Source organism: Perognathus longimembris, chromosome 11 (assembly GCF_023159225.1).
Source record: "Perognathus longimembris pacificus isolate PPM17 chromosome 11, ASM2315922v1, whole genome shotgun sequence".
NCBI lineage: Eukaryota > Metazoa > Chordata > Mammalia > Rodentia > Heteromyidae > Perognathus > Perognathus longimembris.
Genome location: NC_063171.1, coordinates 34,915,001 through 34,936,735, shown reverse-complemented (window position 1 = coordinate 34,936,735; position 21,735 = coordinate 34,915,001). Strand labels below are relative to the sequence as shown.

The 21,735-nt window shown below is 40.7% G+C and overlaps 1 protein-coding gene across 2 annotated transcripts in view; it reads left to right on the top strand.

Moving 5' to 3' along the window:
* The window catches only part of Ddr2 (discoidin domain receptor tyrosine kinase 2), a 115,090-nt gene that overhangs the window by 49,683 nt on the left and 43,672 nt on the right, over positions 1 to 21,735 (top strand). The window lies entirely within an intron of this gene.

Genomic DNA, 21,735 nt, shown 5'->3' with positions numbered 1-21,735 from the left:
TACCTGTAGACATATTCTAGTTATTACAAATGATGATTATTCTGTATCCTTAACACTTACTACAGTTCCTTACATTTAGAAATTGCTCAATAAATACTAAACAAATGAATGCTTGTTGAGCTAGATGTTTATGATAGGATGAGACTCTAGAAATGGTTTTATTAATAACAGATAGAAATAGCTTACAGTTAACACAATTTTTTCATGAACTCACAAAAGCCAGACCAACTTTATGTGTAAGCTTTTAATTCCTGGTAATTTTGTGTTTTATAATTTGTGAAGCACATAAATTAAATGTTACTTCACTGAGCCACTTGTAAACTTTAAGTTTTCAGAACTCTGAAAAACCCAAATGTAAAGATCTAAGTATCTTCCTCTGGCTGAAGGTTCTGTGTGTCTACTGTGACTTATTTCTAGAATTGAGACTTCATCTCTAGCTTAAAATCCTGGAACTTTGTTAGTTTTGTCAAGCTTTTGGTATGTGAGGTAGAAATTCTTTGTGATTCGCTACGGCCCCTGCACATGGCAATGCAAGCTTTTCATGGAACATGAGTAGGGGAGACCAGTGAGGAGAACGATGCTCCCAGGAACGTGCTGTGTGCTTGCATTAGAAGAGATGTCATAGATCTCCATGGGGGTAAGCGAATCGAGTTGAGCAGTGCCTAAAATTGGGGAAATGTAGCACCATCTCAAAAGCAGTTTTGTTTTTTTTCTTGGTTGTACTGAGGTTTGAACTCTGGGCCACACACACTAGCTAGGCAGGTGTTATACCATTTGAGCCCTTTTTGGTTATTTTCAAACAGGATCTTGTCTTTTACCTGAGTTGGCCTGGCCTGTGATCTTTCTGTTTCTGTTTCCTACGTTGCTGGGATTATAGGAATGTACCATAGTGCCTAGCTTTTTCTGCTGAGAATGAAGTATCACTATTCCCCTCCCCTCTTCCCCTCGCCCCCCATCCCCCATAGCAAGGCTAGACTTGACTGATCATCCTCCCATTCTTAGCCTCCTAAGTAGCTAGGATTACAGCATGAGATAGCATAATTTTAAGTATTATTTTAATAGCACAGGATACACTAAGAACCACTATATGCTGTGAAATCATGAGTATGCCAGATGCTAGCTTAACTCTTCTAAACACACTTTCTTTTTTAATTGTGACAACAGTCATTTGGGTTCAATACCATTATTCCATTTTACAGATGAGCCAGTTAAAGCTGAGACAAGTTGAGTGTTTTGCCTAAGTCATACAGCAGGGCTATGGTAGTACCTATAGATGAAATCAGAATCTCTAACTTGAAATTTACTAGGCTATATGTCATGAGGTTCTATAACCTCCCATATTGAAAAAAGAAAGTAATTCTTTCTACAGTGAAGTAACTCATTCTAACAGCTAACCCAGTCTTTCCATATGTTTTTGCTGGGCATTACACATGACATAATACCCTCACCATGCTCCAGTTTTGGTTAAAGGGCAGGAGAGAAATTATAGCAAATTCTTCTGGTTCAGCAGAGCATTTAACTCAGAGAACACAAAGAAACAAAAATGTTTATACCAAATAATATTGCTGTCCAAATGAGGGCTCATTCAAGAAGCTCCTGACAGTGTAGGTGAGGCAGTTGAATACACAGAGTTAAAAGGGTCAACTCTCAGGGGGGAAATCCTGACTCTGGTGAAAAGGAGACCAGGAACAGCTGGGGGTGTCTTTCCCAGCAGACCAGGACCCCTTCTCAGGCCTCTAGACATAGTACTCCAGCTGAGAGTGTGTTTGCCTGGCTGTGACTCTTTCCCTTCAGCGTTCTTCTCTGGGTGTCCTATTTCATGAGCACCGCGGAGTTTCAGGCTTCCGCCTGCTGCAGCCCCAACTCTGGCTTTCATTGTTGCCTCCTTGGCCAGAGCTGGGTGAGGGTTTGAAAAATGACACTGATTGGATGCACATTTAGTGGAGGCAACTGTTGGACAAGCACCTCACCAATCCTCGGTTCCAAACAAAACTGATGGGCTACACCCACCTACTTGGGGTCTAGACTAATGGCTTAAGAGAGGCCTCTTCCCCTCTCCTGTTCATACCACACTGCACCCTTGCTGCATGCATGGCTCCAGGCCTCTCAGCCTGCCTCCCTGTCCCTCTTCCTCATTCAGTCACCAGTGTCCTCTGATGGGAAACTCCCACATGGTTGACTGGGCCAATCCTCTGTGTGAAGATGCAGAAGTTTCTTCCCAATTTCTGGGCCTAGGTCTTTGTGTTCAACTGTGTTCTACTTTTTTTTTTAAATGAAGATTTCTACTCTACAGGAGGCTCAATAAGAATCCCCTCCTTGGGCCTCTACACCTCTTGTGATGAGTCTCCTCATACCCTTCTGAGGACTGGGATACGCGCTCGTACCAGGAGAATTCAGAGAAGAAACCACACCTTTATGACAGCTCATTCTCTGCCACTTTGCTTGTTGAACTTCTTGGAAGTCATAGGTAGGGATGATTGTCTATAGTGTGTGTGTCTTAGGAGAGGTTAAGTTATAGACGTTAAAAAAAAAGAGAGAGAACCAAGGGTTGCCACCAGGAGGGCACAAGAACAGCACAACTACTGGTTTTGGGGAGGTCATAAGAACCTCTTGCTGGGTAAAATGAAAGCTGCAAAATCTCTTACAGTCATTTTCTGAAAACTGAAATATTTTTATAAACTTATAACAAATATAGGATTAAATGTACTTGGAGAAATATGTTCCAGGAAGAGATTGAGCCTGACAGCTTTGCATGCTAATATGGACTGTTTCATATTAGAGGAAAGGATGTGGGACCCTTTGTTTGCTTTTGGTATGTTTGTTTTTGCAAAGGTGTTGTCATGTCATGATTATTTAATGTTCACGGGCTCTAGCTATGTACTAGGAAAGTCAAAATGTATTTACTATGAAATGTGATTGGTTCCAGTTGTTTAAACAGATCCAGTTGTAATAATAGTAGGTAAGATGACTTCATGCCAAGCACTATTCTAAGCATTAACTCATTTTCTTCCTTTACTGAGCCTCTCGGATGGAACTGCTTTCAGCATCCCATTTTCAGATGAGTGTTCAGTGATGTGCTTAAGATCATGGTGCTAATAAAGGTCATAGTTTAAACTGGAAGCCAGGCACTCTATCACTCACTGAGGAATAAAGTTTGATAGGGCTATTGATTTAGGCAGGCTGAGGCTTTTTGTAATACCTCTGCATATCTACAGTTATAGATACTGAAGCCAGCAACTGCCAATTAAAGAAATCCTTTACAGGCTGAAAATAAAACCAGTTACTTTGTTAGTCACTCATGCCTGCAATTGACCTACTTATTGATCTGCATTACAACTTCTTTCTTAGAATACTTTGCAGAGTCAAAGTGGAGATTGGAGTACACTGAAGAGAAAATTGAGAAGATAGGATAGTTGAGAAGGGAGAAATATCAACAACAAAGTGTGATATTGAATCCGAAAATAAGAACTGAAGGTCCAGTTATTTGCAGCTGTCCAGGTGGATGCTCTGCTTACTAGAGCAGATAGCCTTGTTGTGTTCATATTTAATGTTCAGTTATCCATGCAGCAGCATCTGTGATTATTCATTTCTGTGTCTCTGGAGATGCTTCTGACTCCCAATATGACTGGCCATGTCCAGCACTATGAATCTACATTCATTTCTGTTTAAAAAAAATGGATAATTAGGGGCTGGGAATATGGCCTAGTGGCAAGAGTGCTTGCCTCTCATACATCAAGCCCTGGGTTCAATTTCACATATACAGAAAACAGCCAGAAGTGGCACTGGCTCAAGTGGAAGAGTAAAAAAAGAACAAAAAGAATCCAGGAACAGTGCTCAGGCCCTGAGTCCAAGCCCCAGGACTTCCCCCTCCAAATATATATATATATATATGATAATTGCTGGGCATTTGGGATTGCTTACTTTATGGACTTTGGTTTTGAGGAGTATGAGGTGTTGTTGGAGAATGAGTTGAGGCCAAATATAATCTGGTCCCCACAAGTCATCCCACTGGCCAGATAGTGTTATGCCAATCTTGATTTCTTGTCTTGTTTTGTCCTTTTCTATTTCTCTTTCTTTTTCCTATTTATCTTCCTTCCTTCCTTCCTTTGTTCTCTCTCTCTCCTTCCTTCCTTCCTTCCTTCCTTCCTTCCTTCCTTCCTTCCTTCCTTCCTTCCTTCCTTCCTTCCTTCCTTCCTTCCTTCCTTCCTTCCTTCTTTTTTCTATTTTTTTTTGAAGCCAGTCCTGGAGCTTAAACTTAGGGCCTGGGCACTGTGCCTGAGCTTTTATACTTAAGGCTCTACCCTTAAGCCACAGAGCCACAGCTCCATTTCCAGCTTTTTTTGTTGTAGTTAACTGGAGATAAGAGTTTCATGGGCTTTACTGCCTGGTCTGTGTTTGAACCACAATGCTCAGATCTCAGCCTCCTGAGTAGCCAATATTAAGGTGTAAACCACCAGTGCTTGGCAATTCTCTGTTTCTTGTTTAAGACAACAAAAGTATGAAAAAAATAATGATAGCAAAAAGAGTATTTTCAATGCATTTAACTTCTTTTAAATACATTTTGATTTCTGTTCTGTTAAATCACTCATTATTTCTTTTTTTATGCTAGTATAAAAATAGTTTATTTTTTTAAAAAAGCAAATAGCACCAATTCACATTTTTAAACAACAGGGCATTAGACTCAGGAGAGGTTTGTAAATTTAAAGATGTTCCTGCATCTCATGAATCCTACTGTGTTTCAATACAATGATTAGCCCTGACTATGAGACTTAGGAGAGCATACACAGACTAGTTCAGCACTCCTCCCTGTTCACATAATTGTTCCCTGAGATGAAGATTTGTGTACAGTGATTTATGATAGAAGTGCTCCCATGGGGGAAGCTGAGAAGGGAAATTAGAAGCAGGAGGAGCTAAGCCATACAACAGTGCACTTTCATATTAGAGCCCTACAGCCTGGCCCTACAGAAAACTTGGCTATGAACCCCAGCAGTGGTACTCCACTCTCCCTCAAAAGCAATGTCATATAAATCACTCATTATTTCTACACATGCTAACCATTTTATCTATGTAAAAGCCTCATGTTAGTTTCACAATCCACAAAATTCTTAAACCTAAGTGATTTGGGGATTTGCATGTAACTAGTTTTGATACCTCTCAGATCTGCTTTCTAATCAGCTTCCATTCTTGCTGGTTCTTGTTTTATTAGCCCATACACAACTCCCTTAGTTTGGAAAGTGATATCCCACAAAGGCTTAAACTATAATCATAATCATCTGCAATTCTGTTTTCAAACAAACATTGTTACTCATGAGAGAGCTTCTTTAAACAGCCCTGGACCACACAGAGGTGGGGGGGGGCTGTCAAATTAACAATGACCGTGACTGAACCCTAGCCTATCTCTTACCAACTTTCTCATTTCCAATATGGCAAGATAGCAAGTGTATGCTTTTTAGTCTCAGCCCATGAGTTACCTGATATTTAGTAACAATATCCAGATTGCTACCCACAACACAATCATCTACCACTCTTTTCATCCGTGAATCCCAAACCTAAGCTCAGGAATTTGTGGGTGTTCTGGTTTATTGGGTTATTATTGTGCTAAGATGATGTCCTAGCCACTTACTTCTATAACCCTTTTCAGAACATCATGCAACTCACAAATCATCAATACAATTGATGATTCATGTCTGGTAGAATATTATATTCTCTAGAAGGCTAAGATGCTGGAAGAGTGTTGAGCTGTTAGAATTTTCATCAAATGACTCAATTTTAGATCCCCAGCATTAACATAAGATGTACTTACATAAGAGGAAACAATTGCATGAATATATTCAGATCACTGTATTATGAAAGATGTTGAAGTGTACATTCTAAGCAAGATTCCAGGAGCCATGCTAAACCAACAGGAGAGATGTTACCAGGAAGATGAAGCCCAGGATCACTAAAAGAATCCTCCAGAACAATAAGAATTGTATGGCGTTTAGGCAATCTATCAAACTACCAGACAGCTTATCGTTGCTGATCAAGATTGAAAAGAAAACTTTATGCTGTGCAATTAAGCTAGTAGTTTTGTTCCCCACCTTCTCTTCTACATGTGGTGGTGTGAAGTGAAATAGGAGCAACAGCCACCAGTGCTAGTTTCAATGGTATTTGACACCCTGATGAATTATTTAGGATTTGGGGAGATAAGAGCATGGAAAATTGAAAAAGCAAAACAAAACTAAACAATAGACATTGGTAGATTAAAATACTTGAGTAGGATTTTATGTATCAGAGTTGATGTAATTATTTCATGCAACTATGAAGTAGCAGTAGTAATTCTTTTGGTAAAGCAATCGATTTTTCCCTCTGGATCTCCCACCTTATTTTTTTTTTTAATTTTTGTGCTTCACAATTGCTGAGCAGGAGCTCCATCACCTGAGTCACACCCCAGAAATACTGCTCCTCCTCCTCTTCTTCTTTTTAAATTGGCTTTAGTTGTTTTACAGGTAGGGTTTCATGTTGTTACCTTGGGCCAGCTTTCAACCATCATTCCCTACCTAAGGCTTCCTACATAGTTAGAGAAACAGCATTGTGTGTGTGTTGGGAGGGGGTTGAATTTAGAGACTTGAAATTACTGGGCATGAACTCAGAGTCTTATACTTCCTTGGATTGTATGCTTATGGCTGGCACTGTTACTGCTTGAGCCATGACTCTAGCTCAGCTTTCTCCTGACATCTTCCAATCTCATTCTCCAGAGAAGCTAGGATTATAGGTATGAACCACCAGCACTCTGCTAAGGATTATAGCATTTTTATCTCTACCACAGGATTTAATCACATCAACTTTTATCATATCCATTATCATGAAGGAACACAGTGTGAGGGAGCATATTCCTTGGCAGTCTTCCTATGCTCTTGTATTACAGATTAAGAAATACAATCCCAAGGGAAATATTGGTTTTTTCCAAGGCTATTCTACTTACTACTGGAACAGTTGGTCAGATGCCGTTTCCATGAACCCATTCAACTAACTAACTTACTTGGCTTTACTAGGGGAATAAGATTAAACGGTGGCATTTCTGATATCTCTCCTGGTCTCTCTATTTCTTTCTCTTTCTCTAAACACACCTTCTATTACCTACCACATATTCTGGCTAATCTTAACATATTCTGGCTAATTAATATTTAAGACCATTTTTCTCCTTTGGAAAGTTTGGAAGATACTTTATTATATTTCTTTTTTAAATATTTACTTATTTTTTGTCAAAGTGATATACAGAGGGGTTACAGTTTCATACGTAAGGCAGTAAATACATTTCTTGTTCAACTTGTTACCTCCTCCTTCATTTTCCCTCCACCTTTCCCCTTCCCCTTCCCTTCTCCCCCCTCCCCCATGAGTTGTACAGTTGGTTTACACCAAATTGTTTTATAAGTGTTGCTTTTGGAATCATTTATCTTTTTATCCTTTGTCTCTTGATTTTGATATTCTCCTTCCCTTCCCTAGTTCTAATACACATAGATACAGTACCCAGGGTACTCAGATGAGATACAGTGATAGCGGGGGTACAACCACAGGAAGGGAATACAAGAGAAACAAAAAAAAAGCTACAGTTTCACATGGCATGTTGAAAATAATTACAACAATGATATAACAGTTGTTTCTATAACATGGAGTTCATTTCACTTAGCATCATCTTACATGTTCATAAGGGCATAGCTATTGAGCTATTGTGATCTGCTGTGACTAGCCTAAACCTGTACTAATTATTCCCCATGAGGGAAACCACAGAGTCCACATTTCTTTGGGTCTGGCTCACTTCACTTAGTATAATTTTTGGAAAATATTTTAAAAGACTGGCTTTAACAATGAGGCATACATTAGGAAGTCATACCTTGAGAGAGTCTGTAGTTTATTCAGAAATATCTGAAGTATTTTCTGGTTGCCATGGTGCCTATAAAAGATGTATCTATCACCTGTTCCCTGATCTCAGAATTTATAATGACATAAATATAGTGGGCACAATATAAATAGGATAAAATAGAGACAAGACTAGATCCTATGAGGGAACAAAACCCCTAACACAGTTCAACAGAATGTAATTAGCATCAACAAGGAGTTGAAAGATGGAAGGTGAGGGTAGAAAAGGGAAACATGTTCTCTGTAGTAATCCAGTACATTTAGTACCAGCTATCTTCAATAGAGTCTGACCACTCACAATCAGCATAGGATCTTGAGACAGTGCAAATTGATGCATGGAATGGAAGCCCCTCTGTCTAACCATTTAGAGATAATAAAAAATAAATCTAAAATATCTTCATTTCAACAAATAACTCTTTATCACCTGAGCTGTAGCAGGCAACTGTGTTAGAGATTCATTGGTGATTATGAAAGGGATTATTTTTACCTTCATAGACTGTAAGCCTAAGGGTAGGTTAGTTACTACAGATAGAAACTTCAAAACCTAGTTTAGTAAGGAGTTTGTGAAATCTTGCATTCAACTCTTTTGCAGGTTCTTGTTTATTTATTTATTTTTATATGCTACGGGTTTGGTAATACTTTCTCCCTTTCCATCTAACCGTAGATTTTTCTTGAGTCTGTTTCTTTCTGAAGCCCAGTTCTTTTTTTTTTTTTTTTCTTTTTGCCAGTCCTCGGCTTGGACTCAGGGCCTGAGCACTGTCCCTAGCTTCTTTTTTTGCTCAAGGCTAGCACTCTGTCACTTGAGCCACAGTGTCACTTCTGGCCATTTTCTAGATATGTGGTGCTGGGGAATCGAACCCAGGGCTTCATGTATACGAGGCAAGCACTCTTGCCACTAGGCCATATTCTCAGCCCCCCCCCCCCCGCCCCCCGCCCAGTTCTATACTATGTGAGCATGCAGAGAGCCCCAAGGGATTGTGACACCATTCTGGTGACACCATTGGCTCTAGTTGTTCTATGCACATCCCTATGGCTAATGGTCCTTTTGCCCAGACACTAGCTAAAGGAGCTTAATCCTTTATTTGACTTTGGATCTTCAATCTTCCTTTTAAAGTTTTGATTGAGCCAGAGTACTTATCCTGTAAAGAACACACATTTAGAAAAGAGTTGCCTGTGTGTACTTCTATCTAATAAAAATTATTAACAAGTCTCCTATTGCCTACTTATTCTGGTGGGTGTACAACATATGGAGCTCAAGGCATGAGACAGACAAGATACAGAAAAAGTATTTCCCTGATCCTACCTTGTCATGTCATTAGATGAGTAAGTTCTATTCATATACCTTCATCATCAGAGAATGCCTTGCAACCATGGGATTGACTAGCCTGAGGGAGAAAGGGGCCATGTTTGCAGACTGAGAGTATATATGACAGCCTGATTCCCTGCCTGTATGGAAGACTGCTTAGTGTGCTCATCCTTCCTTCACATTTGTTTCTTACCAGCATCAAATAGCTCTACTTCTTTTAGTCCTTTGTACTGCTGTAACAAAATACTTAAAGCTGGGAGCCTTACCAATGACAGAAATTATTTGTCGCAGGAGGCTGGCAAATCCAAGATCAAGGTAGCAGCTCTTTGGGGTATCTGGTAAAGATTTGCTTCCTGGGTTATAGTTAGTGCCTTCTCACTGTGTATACATATAGAGAACAATAGTAGAACAGGTGAGGAATCTCTCTGAAGTCTTTACCTTTAAAATAAGGGGACAAAAAGAATACCTTTTTGAAAAGCATTTTATTAGCTAATATTAGCTATATAGAGGAAGGTTTCATCATTACATTTCCATATATGTTTACAATACAGTCCAATCAATCTCATCCTCTAAGAGTGCACCCCCCTTTTGCCGATCTTGGGGCTTGAACTTAGGGCCGGGGTAGTGACCCTGAGCCTCTTTGTGCTCAAGCCTAGCACTCTAGCACTTGAGCCACATGCCGCTTTGGGCTTTTTCTGAGTTGGAGATAAGAATCGCATAGACTTTTGTGCCAGGGCTGGATTCAAACTGTGACCCTCAGATCTCAGTCTCCTGAATAACTAGGATTATAGGCATGAGCCAGTGGCTCCTGCCACCCCCCCCATCCCCACCCCCTCACCCCCGCACTTAAAAAAAATTAAGGACCCTGAAGCTCTCCCTATCATGACCTTTCTTAGACCATCACATTGGGGCTTAGTATTGCAAAATGTGAATTCTGGGGGGACATATATGCATTTAGATTACAGCGCTATCTGATAAACCTGCTGAACCACCATGACCGTTTTGCAGGACGAGTTTACTGAGGAGTCTGTAGTGAACTGAACTGACCAGCTTAGTTAGTTCTAGCTTCCAATTCTCCTTGAAGATCCTGTCAGATCCCACTGCAGATTTGCCCTTTTGTTTGGGGGCAAGCACCAAGGGAGCAAGTCCCGGCTCCAGTTCTTTCCACAGGCTCACCCAGTCCTTCTTTGCAGATTAGTGCTTGTTGTTTTGCTTTGAAGATACCTCCAGGAGGCAGAGGGAGATGTTAGCCTCATTTCTGCAGAGACCTTTGGCTGTACTCTCTTGGTTCTCCCAGAGGTGAGAGGCTGCGGTTCCTGCAGCCTCAGGCTTGGCACTAGCTCCTCCCGGGTGGGCCCAGGAACCCAGATCTCCAGTCTGATTCCGGCCAGGGCCTCCCTCTGTCCCAGAGTGACCTCTCAGGCTCTTCTGGCTCTTAAACAGCTGCTGCCATTGGCGATTTTCATTCCAGACCTGAGCCAATGGGTTCCTGAAAGGGACAGTGTGGGCTTCTCTCTCCACTCCACTCTGGCCTGGGTCTGGCGGGGCTCTCTGCTGTGGTCTGGATGAAGAATGATGATGAACTTAGGCTGCCCCTCGTTTTGTTTTGTGATATTTAAAGCAGCCAAAGCTCTCATTACTGTAATACAGTACGTGCCCTGGTAGGACAGGGTAGCAGAATACTGCGTGGATTGGGAGGGAGCTCTGCTGTGTTATGAAGAGCATTTGGACCTATGGCTGATAGAATTTTAGAGTGCTTGTCCTGATAGATGCCTTGGGTCTTCTCCATTCTCATTTGTCCTAACTTCTCCTTTGAATGAAGAAAGGGAGATGAGCCCATTCTGGAAGGAGATGACTGCCCAGGCTCTAGGAGGATGTAGTGCAGAGCTAGCCCAGAAATGAGTTTACTAGCAGCAGGTGCATTTTCTGATTATGTCCTTACTGGCTCAGGATCAAATGTGGAAGATTCATGCAAGCTTAGCACACTGCTTGATAAATCACAAATATTTCATTATGTTCAGAAACCCTAAGAAAAGGAAGTTAGTCTGGCCTTTCAGGCATGAGGAAAAGAAAAATAATTCAAATACAAGTACAATAAGAAGTAGTATATGTTACTATGTAATTATATCTGCTAAGTTATGGGGTATAGACTCAATGAGTCTAGCAAGAGAAGAGACAGATTGTTCACAGTTTATTATTCTGGGCACTGATCTAGGAGAAGTACCACAGAGGAGGGAATAACATATTGGAGAAAGCTTCTGTGCTCTGTCCGTGAAGTTAACAGGACAATAGCTCTTCCTGGACATTGAAGAAAGCCCCTTCTACCATCCTATCATCTGCCTAACACATTTGCTGATGATCAACAAGCTCTGTGTTCTGATAGGGCGCTCCCAGCCTAGGCAAGGAAGTGGGTATGCATAAAGATGCGACCACTAGCAAATGCTACATTCAAATATATGTATATTCCCAAAGGAACACTGTCAGCCAAAAGGTGGGATGAAATAACTCGGTAGGAGCTCAGAACAAGAGTTTGAAGGCAAGCATGCATTTACCTGGTTCATAAAAGGCCAACTCAAAGGCATGAGCCCTTGTCCAAGGGAGCTGGAATTGAGTCTTTCTGTGGCATTGGTGAGAGATGAGACCCCAAAAGACTATTCGGCAATTGGACTGAGAAATCTGGGCCACCATTGGATGGGCTCTTGGCCCTGGCAATATGATGCTGGACTTCAGGAAGTGTAGAAGAGCAAGACTGGGATGGGGGCAGGCTCTTTCTTACACATCCATTGTAAGTACCAGGTGCTGGTGACTTGGGGAATACTTCCTAAATGGAGATGGAGGCTGCAGATGTTTAATCACCCCAAATAAACTTACATTTTCTGCTCTGGTTCAGAGGCTGCCAGTGAAAGTAATATAGAAGAGATTGCTGGATAGCCAGCAATGTGAAGGAAACATAAAGTAGCAAAGGGTGAGAGGCTGAACTTATTTTTGATCAATGGCATTACTGTTTTGGCAAAGATAGCAGAAGCTCAGGTGCTGTGGGTATAGTTTACTTAGTGGAAGGGATAGGGACCAGGAAAGCAATTCCAGACACTCAGGCCCAAACCAACTGCTGAATGGCTCTTTGAGGCTGGGATTTGTACTTAAACCTTTATTCCTGGTTTCTATATGTCCCTGGATGCTAATAGATAACAGGTCATCTTCTATTTTCCCCTAGAAACCCTAAAGTGAGAGGGAAATGGGAAGGTAAAGATTAGAACTAGCTTTGATAAGCCTTAGAAGGCTTTCTAAGTTAATGAGAGGGTCTGCAGGCATCAGATCCATGGAAATGGGGAACAAACTGGTCAATTTTAAAACTTAATTCTTTTCCCCCCTTTCCTATCTCCCAATTTTGAAATCCTTTTTGAGTCTTTTACCTCTTTCATTGGCCAAGATGTTGAAACATGGCATTAAAAATACTCCTTTTTTAAAATTTGTCCCTTCCTTTTCTCCTCTCTTCCCTTTTCTTCCCTTCTTGTGTCATATACTGGGGCTTGAACTAAGGGCTTCATAGTCTCTTTTTTTTTTTTCCTGGTTAGTGGAGATAAGAGGCTCATGGATTTGTCTGACTGGGCTGGCTTCAAACCATAATTCTCAGATCTCAGGTCCCATGTAGCCAGGATTAGATGTATAAGCCAACAGCACCTGGATTTTTCATATATATATATATATATATATATATATATATATATATATATATATTCTCCTAGTCTCTTCTACAGTTTATTTATTGTTCATGTATATCCCATATATATACCACATATATATTTCCTGTGGTATTGCGCCATTCCTGGGGCCATGCCCTGGCAGATACTTTTCTTGCAGAAAACCAAACCAAACAAACAAACAAACAAACCTGTTGCTTGTTTGGATGTATTGCTCCAGGTGACTCAACCTATGCCAGACTCATTGATACCCAATAAATTATACTTGGCTCATTTGTTCTTCCTCTGCACTATGCTATGTTTATAAATAGTCCTACCATTAATAAGGCAATAGGCACTTACTTTCTCCCAGCAACTGTGTTTTAAGCGATATATATATATATATATATATACATATGTATATATATATATATATAATCCCTTTTAAAGAATGGACACTATTTTGTGCTTTTATTTGTATCTTATACTTTCTAGAGATAGCTAGATATATGCAGCTATATCTTCAACTAGAGGAGCGTTAATGTCTGGCTAGTTTGTAAGTACCCGATTGGTAACATTATTTAAGTTACTACTACAGAACATGTTTACACAGGCCCAAGAGGGTGAAATCTTCCTTGTTTCCATCAGCACACATCTCAGAGAAAGTGATTCCTGTTACTTTGTGGCAAGAGTACCACAGTTATTCCTGATTATATCACCTGGGTCCTGAACATGTTAAAAGGGAAAGACACTTAGGTTGCTCTACCAAAGGGCAAACCTTGGCTGGTGTCTGGAAAAGTAGGCTCCAATCTTTCTTTATGGAGGATCTCCCGTACAGAGTATGAAGGAGGGTTCATTGGTATCACCTATTATGTCTTCTAGGTTCAAGAGAGCTCTCTGTTGCTGGATGAGATAGAATTTATGTATGTCTCAGGGATGCCTCAAGCCATGTTGATAGGGCTTTTGCACCAAACAAGAAGCCTAGCCAGGCTATGCCCCTTTAAGAGAAAGCACAGCCAGAGAATTCTAGAGGATCATGGTTCTGGAAATCTCACAAGCAAAGCAAGTTTCTTGACCCTGTGGCCTTGAGCTGGATTGGAAGATTATTGGGGTGTGCATACCCTTGCACACAGGGATAGGTCAACACTAAATCAAGCAGAATGATCACACTGTTGTCTCTACAGAGGTCACCCCCACCCCAGGCTCCTCAGCTTTTCAGACTTCTGCTATGCTTGTAGATGGGGAAGCACACTGGTCTTTTATCACTGCCTAAGGCCAGTTCTCTACTAGAGTGGAATATACCCAGCAACATTTAGTCTTCCGGTCCCACGGAGGGAATTTCTATTGTTGTTATTGCTTATCCACCAATAGCTATTCTTTGAATTTTATAAAATAAAGAGATTCCTGGTGGGGGGAGCTGTCTTTTTCATCTAGCTTCCAGGCACAGGAAAGTACAATAGAAATACCAAGACATGTTCACATTTATGAGCCAGGCACTATTCTAAACACTTTTTGTATATTATTCTCCAAACATCCCTAAGGGACAGGCATTATTCTTATCCTGATTTTTACCAATGAAGAGACTGAGGTGTCAAGGTCAGTTTTGTGCCTGGGTGAAGATAGGACTCAAACCCAGGAGGTCTGGCTCCACACCAGGCGACAGAGAAGGAGTGGTTAGGAGCCTGGAGAGGAGTACTGAGTATGGAGACTCATGTGCCAAAGGCAATACTGTTTCTGACTCACCACTGAGCCTTCAGAGGAAAAGTGTCTCGTACAAGCATGCCTATACAAGGTTTTCATCACACTTACTTCTGGAATAAAGGAGAGAGCCACAGACATTTGTTGTTATTATTTCCCATGTGTTTTCTTTACCATGAGCCTTGCGGTCTCCAAGGCATTGGAAGGATTGAAGATGAGTTAAAAATCTCGGACATTTTCAAACATGAATATCTAGGTTTGGGGGACCATCAGTCAGTCACCTGAACATGTGGCCTGGGCTCTTTCTAGGGAAATAGTCCTAGGAAAGAGAGGCAAGTTGGAAGTGTGTCATCTTTAGGACTTCTGAAGTTTGACAGCTATCATCTTCACTTCTTCCATTTTGATGGAGATGAGTCAGTTATGACTATATTTCAAGGGAAGGGAAATTTGATTTTGGCTCCCCATGGAAGATTGCCAAAAAATTGGTGGGCATACGTTAAAACCACTATGGAGATTTTCAAAGTAATTTCATCTTAGTTTAAAGAAAAGTTACATGACAGGGACCAAACCTAAAGAAGGTATACATGGCTTTGAATTTCTGGAAAGAAAATCAGGTATTTGAGCAGGGAGAAGCAGAACAATAGAGAAAAAGTGCTAGAGTAGATGGCTAGAGTCTTGGCCTCACTTATGTCCAGATGTTGTCCCTGGAGAGAGGTCATGTGATTCTGGAGGAGGTTGGGAAGGGTGAGGTCTCAGGTCCCTGATGAGGACAACTTGCCCTGTTCTTTGGTTCTGTGAATTTTGAGGACTCACATGTTTCTCAAGTCATTTCCAAGATCTCTCATATTGACCTTCCCGTACCCTAGAATATGAAAAGATAGCCACTCTGCTCACCAGCACATGCATCAGAAAGCTGAGGAGATAGACATAGAGGTGGGATGAGGGAGGAAAATGAGGAAGGCTGGATAGGAAGGATACCCATGAAAAGATGATTTTCAGCTGTTTGGGAGGCAGAGATGGGAGAAAAAGATCCCAATGGAGAGCCAAGGATCGCAGGAGCTCAGTGAGATCTGGCCCAAGACTGAGAAGGCCAAGGGTAATGTTACAGCTTCTAATATACTGGTTTGTGTTTAAAAGTGGTCTGCCTTCACTTTATAGTAATAGTCTTCTTCTTCCTGGTAATCACATTGGCATTCCTACTAAGTATAAATCAGAAAGGAAACAGATGAATGATGTTGCAGGGTCTATGTTTGGTGATTCATTTCTGCCTTGAAGTGTGTGTGTGTGGGGGGGGTGTTCTTCTGTAGCAGTAACTACTCAGCATCTTTTCTTCTTGAACAAGGGAAGTGAGAGAATGAGAAATCTCTCTGGCTCTTTCCTTCCCTCAACTTAAACAAATCCAGATTCTCTCTCTCTCTCTCTCTCTCTCTCTCTCTCTCTCTCTCTCTCTCTCTTCTCTCTCTCTCTCTTTTCTTTTTTTTTTCTCAAATTTTTATTATCAAACTGACGTACAGAGAGGTTACAGTATCATACGTTGTCTCTCTTTTCTTTTCTTTTCTTTTTACAGATGTAAAAACAGTGATAGAGGTAAACAAAGTGCTTTTCTAATAAAGGCAGAAAAAGAGCTTGCTGTTCCATCCCACTTTAAACTGTGTGGTTCACCACAGGTCATCTGGGGTCACCTACTTCGTCCTGAGACACTTATGCATTGGGGCATTTTGGGTCTTTGGCTCAGCCTGGAGGGGTGGCATCTTGAGAAGCATGAAGCTGGGACTCCCAGTGGAAAGCTGGGAATGAGGAAGACTTGGACAAATCCTTGGGGGTCAAGATTAAAACAGGCGCATGTTTGGGATGGCTTTGTTGTTTGGGTGTATGTGTGTTTGGGGGCCTGCCACTTGCCAAAAATCAAGGTCATTTCTGCATATTTGTTTGCTGAATATGAAACTCTCCAAAGATTAGTCTTCATAATTGTTGAATCTGAAATGAAAATGACTCAACAGAGAGGATAAACAAGTTTTGAATGGCTTCTGGATTCAATGCATGACTTTAAAGCATGGGGGATTTCTTCCCCTTACCAAAGTCGAATCTTAACATACATGCAAGTAAATGCCATGTGCAGTCCTTTACACATACACATACATACACACATTGTATGTGTGTGCACCTAATCCGACTTGACTCAAATCCCTTTGTCTCATTTTTCCTCACACTGTAGCTTTTCCAGGGCCCCACCCTTTCCTGCATGGAAAGCCAGTCTGTGTTTAGGTGGAGGGGCCTGGGCTGCAGGCCAGGAGTGATTTTCCAAGAGGGCCAATACGTCTTTCTGGCCCCCTCACACTCCCAGTGACTTGATCTCTGAAGGCCATCTGAATGTTTTGTTCTTCAGCAATGTCACAATCACCTAAGATTATTCCTATCTCCTGAATCTGGGAAAACAGACTGGGAAGAATGACCCCTGCTCTATCAGACACACTCCACTTTGTATGCTAGCTGAGAAGTTGGGCACTATATTTTTGGTATATTGAATTGTATTTGGGAAGCCCCTTTGTAAAGTGAAGAATTGTTTTGGTACTGTTGGCTACTCAGTGATTTATGAGTCTGGTAAGTAGATGGAATGCTTTTGTATACCAAATGTTTTAAGTGTCTAGTGCGGGATTTGTCATCCAAAGCTATCCAGCATTGAATCCTTCTGCAAAGAACTATTCTGTAACAGCTCATGACTTGCCAGTTTGGTAAGTTCAAATATTTCCTAAACTGGGATATACCTCGAGTTCTGCTTCAGACCAAAAGGTGTTTTTTTGCTGATATTCAGACATGGGGAATAGGACCTCTACTCTCGGTGAATTATGTCTACTCTAAGGAGCTGGAGAGGAACAGGGGTATTTAAATCTTTCCATTGTATTAGGGCAAAATACCCTAAGGGTTTCCTGATCTGCTTAATCTCCATATTAGCATGGGGGAGAAAAACAGGGTTATTTTTCTAAAGGGATGTTAGCTATCAAAGATGCATTTATAAAGATGTTTCTCTTTATGTCTATCTATCTATCTATCTATCTATCTATCTATCTATCTATCCTATCATCTATCTATTATTTTTCCCATTAGCTGTCTATCATATGTTGTCATACCACACACACATATACACATACGCATTCACACACACATACACACACACACACACACACACACACACACACACACAGGACAATGCAGTGAAACTTGTGTATCATACCATGGAGGGGCTGCCTTCTCACTGACACAATGGGGATATGTGGAGATTGCTGGGCTTCTGAACCAGGTGCTAGGGAGACCTTAACTTCCTGCTTCCCATTTCTCACGTAGCAGCTCAAAAATATTTTAGCCTTTGTCTCTCCAGGTTCCTTGTTCTACCCCCACATAATATCTAGTGTGAAATTTGTTATGAGGGAAATCTTCTAGCTTACTTTTTTTTTTTTTTTTTTTTTGTCAGTCATGGAGCTTGAACTCTGGGCCTGGGCGCTGTTCCTGAGCTCTTCAGCTAAAGGATAGCACTCTACCACTTGAGACACAGTGTCACTTCCGGTTTTCTGGTGATTAATTGGACATAAGAGTCTCATGACTTCCCTGCCTGGGCTAGCTTTGATCTGTGAACCTCAGATCTCAGCTTCCAGAGTAGCTAGGATTACAGGCATGAGCCACTGGCATCCGGCCAATGTTCTAGCTTACTAAGGCAGCTAGGAAAGAAAAATATGGGTCTCAGGAGTGGATAAACTATAACTACAGAAGACCTAGGACTGACCAGGAGCAAATCCTTGTGTGAGCAGATGTGCTGGTGGCTTGATCATTCATGAGATCTGGCCCTGACTCTACCTGAGAGAGAGGCTATTGAGGACCCTTCAGTGATAAGTTATAAGAAACTTCATCTCCCAGACCTTTTTATCATTCCTAATTTCAAGGTGTGGATGTCACCATCTGACCCTCCATTTTACTTCCTGACTTCCTGACAGTTTCGACCTATGATCTGTCTACATCCTGGTGTAGGGAGGACTTGAGACAGAGGGTGAACTGTCTCCTATCAGATATTGCAACATTGATGGGAAGTCCGGAGCCACGGTTTCCCCTGGAGTCAATTTGGAGTGTTCATGTACCTGGGCAAGGGAAGTGGGATTCTTGACTGTGAAGGAAACTTTTCTGTGACCCACATGTCCATTGATGTTCCTCAGAAAGTGGCTGTGGGTGTAGAAAGACTGGACTTGGAGTCAGAGGAGCTGGAATCAATGCTAAGCATTGCTTTGTGAGCCAGGCAAATCTAAGTTAATTGTGTTTTGATATAGAGTAAAACAATTTTCCTGACCTTAAATGACTTGTGGGCAGACCTGATAGACAAGTAAGTCAGAAAGAGGACTCTGTTTAGCACGATGAATGGCAAACTGCAGTAAGTGACCTTACTTTCCCACTTTATAAAGAGGAGATGGCAATTCCTCTCCACAAGATTTCCACGAGGCTCAGTGATGTAATGCATTTCTAAGGGCCAAAGTCTAAGGTGTAAAGCATTCTAAGATAGAAACATAGAAGCAAAAATTTCAATTTCTGCTTCCACTCTGCTTGAACTCAAGATGGACTGATCATACTATCTCAATATTACAAGTGACTCTTGATGTCTAAGATATGTTTTCCCCAGGCCCCTGTCTCTACAGAGCTGATTGAAAAACACTTGACATTCTGATAGCCTGTTGCCAGGAATAATGTTTTCTTATTTTTGTCTGAAAAGCTAATATAACTGTTATTAATAAGGAATGTATTTTTCCTTGTTAAAAATCAAAACATTACAAGTAGGGCTAAAAAATCTCCTCTTGATCACTGTTCAAAATCTCCCTTGCCAAACACTACAATCCATCTTGCAATTCCATTTATGAGCGAACCATTTCTATAGGCGTGGTGTTTAACCTGCTAGATCTTCTACGTATATATATATATAAAGGTGTGTACATATCCATAAAAACTTATAATGTGCCTTACATACACTTTGCAACTTTCTTGTTTACCTAAAACATGTTACAGATTGCAAACCATGTAACAAAATATAGCTCTAATTCATTCTTCTTTATGATTATCTAGTATTTCATAGTAGGAGTACACCATAATTTAGATCATTCCCCTATGAATTGACATTTTCTAAACTCAAGTTTTTGTTCATTGAAAAGCATATTTCAAAACAATTCTTTATGCATGCCTCATTTGTAGACATATATCTTTATTTGTGGTAAATAATAGTAAGTGGGGCATTTGTAATACAGGGTCTGTGCATTTTTGTTTAAATTATCTTTTAATTTATTTATACACTCAATGGCAGGGCATGGTATTATGCGTTTTTCTCTGTTATTGCCAAATTTCATATCACACTTGAAAATTTTGCCAACCTATTGGTTCGGATTGGTATCCAGTTACTGCTTTAAAGTTTGATTTTCTGACTCCTAGAGAGGTTAAATACTTGTAGATGCTAGCTAGCATTCTATTGCTCCTCCTTCCTCTGCCACCCTCATTAAGTGCTTTCTATTGGCTTAGTCCATCTTGTTTGGTAGCACCTGAAAGTGATTTATAATTGAACACTGGTGGCTCACACCTGTAATCCTACCTACTCAGGAGGCTGAGATATGAGGATCATGGTTCAAAACCAAAGGACAGTGCCTAGGCCCTGAGTTTTCAGTTCCAGTACCAGTGCACAAAAAAATGATCTACAGAGATTTTTTTTTTTTTGCCAGTCCTGGTCCTTGGACTCAGGGCCTGAGCACTGTCCCTGGCCTCTTCTTGCTCAAGGCTAGCATTCTGCCACTTGAGCCACAGCGCCCCCTCTGGCCATGTGGTGCTGGGGAATCAAACCAAGAGCTTCATGTGTAGGAGGCAAGCACTCTTGCCACTAGGCCATACTCCCAGCCCTCTACAGAGATTTTTTAATACCAGAAATTATTTTGTTACACAGTTTCAAGTACTATCTTTTAACTGTCAGAGTGTTGTTTATGATGTCTTTTGTCTCAATGAGGTGTTGAAAAAATAATTGTTTGCTTCATTTAGGGATTTTTTTCAATTTCTTTTTAGTCAGACTTTTCTTACCTTTTGCTTATAACCAATTGTCCTGTATTTGAACTTAGGACCTCATTCTCTTACTTAGCCTTTTCACTCAAGACTGGCATTCTACCTACTCAGTTAACTTCCTCTCCAATTTTGGCTTTTTTGTTTCTAATTGGATATAAAAATCTTGTGGATTTTTCTGCTTAGGTTGGTTTTAAACTATGATTCTCAGGTCACAGCCCACTGCATAGTTAGGATTACAGGCATGAGCTACTAGCCCTTGGCAGTGGCTCTGTATTTACATCTTGGAATATTTATTTTTGTTCAAAGTATGGATAACCTTTTTCTTTTGGTACTGAGGTTGGGACTCAGAGTCTTGTACTTGCTAGATAGGTACTTTACTGCTTGAGCCAAACTTCTAGTACCTTTTGCTCTGATTATTGTTGAGTAGGGTCTCACTTTTTGCTTGGCTGACCTGGAAGGAAAAACAAATCAGAGAAGAACATGGCCTCATGATATGTGTATGCCAGGAAATGATTTATACTTAATACAGAAGAATCACAACACACTAGAAGTATTGTAATTGTCCTAAATATGTCTAAAATATGCCAATGGAAATTTTTTTCTTTACTTTCTAAGTGAAGTACAGAAGGGTTACAGTTTCATATGTAAGGAAGTGAGGACATTTTTATCCAACTTGTTACCTCCTCCCTCATTTTCCCCCTGCCTCCTCCTTCCCCTTGCCTTCTTCCCCCATGAGTTGTACAGTTGTTTACACCCAATGGCTTTGTAAGTATTGCTTTTGGAATGGTTTGTCATTTTATCCTTTGTCTCAATTTTGGTATTCCCCTTCCCTTCCCTAGTTCTAATACATGCATATACAGTATCCAGGGTACTAAGATCAGATACAGTGAAAGAAAGAAAAAGGGTACTGTTTCACATGGCATGTTGAAAATAATTACAACAATGACATACCACTTGTTTTTGTAATGTGGAGTTCATTTTACTTAGCATCATCTTATGTGTTCATATGGGCATAGCTATTGGGCTATTGTGATCGTCTGCTATGACTAACTTAAACATGTACTAATTATTCCCTATGAG